The 2,487-nt window shown below is 40.0% G+C and overlaps 1 long non-coding RNA gene across 1 annotated transcript; it reads right to left on the minus strand.

Moving 5' to 3' along the window:
* Positions 1-1,287: 1,287 nt before the first annotated feature.
* LOC104968227 (uncharacterized) lies at positions 1,288-2,102 on the minus strand. Its single transcript, XR_800808.1, has 2 exons — positions 1,505-2,102; positions 1,288-1,422 (listed from the first exon to the last, which is right to left on the minus strand). It is a non-coding gene; the product is annotated as an uncharacterized lncRNA (long non-coding RNA).
* Positions 2,103-2,487: the final 385 nt, after the last annotated feature.

Raw genomic sequence — 2,487 nt, forward strand, 5'->3', positions numbered from 1 at the left:
GCATTTCCCTGCTTCTCATGGTTTCCTTGCGTCCCTCCCTGCTTCCCTGGAGGGAGGGACTAAACACAGGGAAACGACGCAAGTGAGGGAAGCAAGGATTTAATTTAACCGACCTGAGACGGGGCCGAGGAGGGGATGAGGCTAGAGAGAAGAGTTGCGACAGCAGAAGTCCAAAATGCTTGATCGTCACGTGGTTCAGGGAGACTCAATAGTTCCCCGGAAGTTCGTGGCGGGCCATTTTAATCACGACTTGAATGCATAAATAACAGGATAGAAACGCAATTTTTGGTAATTAGTGGTCAATAAAGGTTTTGATTTGCAATATTTATACAACATATCGATATGTGTATGTAGTTACATCAATGTTTTGGTTTTTTTAAAGTAAAATTTGCTAATATTTGAGGATTAAGATAAAAAAAAAGTACTTTATTGATACCAATTGGGGAAATGTTTACGCTGCAGCAGCAAAAGACAAGGCATTGTACATTAGACAGTTAAAAGACTAGAATCAAACAATCGAAAATGTAAACATCTTAAATAGAAATAAAATAGCATTACAAAAAGTAGAAAATAGACACAGTGTGAACAGCTATCTTACCTGTTAACATATACATGTTAGGCTAACGTTGCCTTGGTTACAGAGCCTGTTGTTTATTGCTTTGAATTCTTTAAAACAAATATTATCTTCTTAAATCTGTATGGTAGTCAGGAGCATCCCATCCTAATGTGTATTGATATATTTAGAGGGAGGGGATGGGAAGGAAGGTTTCAAAATTCAGATTAGATACATTTCTACCATTTCTTTAATTCATGGTGGTTTCAGTAATCCCCTGGTAATTGAGGACATAAATAATCTAAATCACTAATGTAATCTTTATGACTTTCAGAAAGGACAGGAGACCGACAGGTGCCTATCAATGATTGTCAACTGAGAGAACAATGAGACAAAGGACTAGCAGCAGCAGCATGATGATGTTAAATGTGCTGTTTTAGGAACATCCATTGTAAATAAATGGAATTCAATAAACATTGAATAGCATGTCATGCAGTTTGTCTGTGCCTGTTGTCCTGGCATATCGTCTCCACCATGGTTTGCTGTGCTGCCTGGGGATGCTCCAAGCGCTCAGAGAAAGGAGTACACATGTAAAGTTTCCCCACTGACACAGAGAGGAGGAAAGAATGGCTGGCTCAAGTCAGCAGGAGCAATTTAACTATCACAAAAGACAACAACAGCAACAACATATGTAGGTGATCATATTTTTCACAAAACGAAGACCACACCATTGGGAAGCTTAACGTCTGTTTAATCAAAATAAGGAACAGGGAGAGGCTTGCAAAACTCTGGGAGTTGAGACTCAGGCTCAGGGTGAGGGTCTCATTGCAGGTCTTCAGGCTCCATTGAATCCCCCTGGGGTTCTTGTGCTGAAAGAGGGAGACAGGAGAAAGGGTTAGATACATCTAGCAACCTATAGGATGGGAAATTGCTGACCTATTTGAAACTTACCTTGTGTTTTCACTCTCACTTAAGTCCCTCTCCCTTTGCCATCAATCCAAAATCAGCTGAGCCGCAACATAATACAGAGAGGTAATAATCAACAGAATCACAAGGACATAATATGACTGCTAAAAACACTCACCCATAAGTTACGTTTTTGTTTACTGTTTGGAAGTCTCAAATATGCACTCTAAATCCATATCAATAGCGATGTATCACAAAAATAGCTCTCTTCCTTATTATTTTGTAACGTTAACTATATTATACTAGCTTGAACTCCAAAATGGATATCCTCATTTCACCACCTCCACCCACTACAATCACACGCCCCAATGTTATATTTAACTAATATTTAACTCCCTCCAGCCCGGATAAAAGCACATTAAGAAGCCCCTTTTCTCTAATTCCACAACGTTGGGTTGAAATAACATTAGGAGAACGGATTAATAGGCTGTTCGTGGTTAACGTGTGTTGCTAACTTTATCCGGAATCCTAGCCTAATCTGTTATCTGTAAACGTTCCCTAAATCTACTGATTTAGGAATAATCTTCACGGAATCCACTAACATCCTTTAATACACATGTTAATTTGACTCAGATGTGCTGATAATATCCGCAATATAAATCTTTAAACGTCTTCTTACCTTTAAAAGTCCAACACGAACGGTCTATTATGCTGCAACTCTACCGCGCTGCTAGCCGCAGATAGCGCCGCAAGTCAGCGGCAAGCTAACTTCCGGGGAACTATTGAGAGCTCCACGATCCGCCATTGCTGTAAAGAAACTGGTCCATTGGAGTGAACGGAGATGTCGTAACTCTTCTATCTATATGGCGCTGGATTCGGTGTCTCCTTACGATCATAAACGATGTGTTGGATGTGCAGCTAGGATAAGTAATAAGGGTGCTAGGAGTGATTTTCGGTGCAGTAATAGGTTAGCATTTTTCGCTCTGGGCTAATTCAGAGGGTCAGTGTTAGCATTTTTTAGTTTTAAA

Source organism: Notothenia coriiceps, unplaced genomic scaffold (assembly GCF_000735185.1).
Source record: "Notothenia coriiceps isolate Sejong01 unplaced genomic scaffold, NC01 NC01_scaffold00038414, whole genome shotgun sequence".
Classification (NCBI taxonomy): Eukaryota; Metazoa; Chordata; class Actinopteri; order Perciformes; family Nototheniidae; genus Notothenia; species Notothenia coriiceps.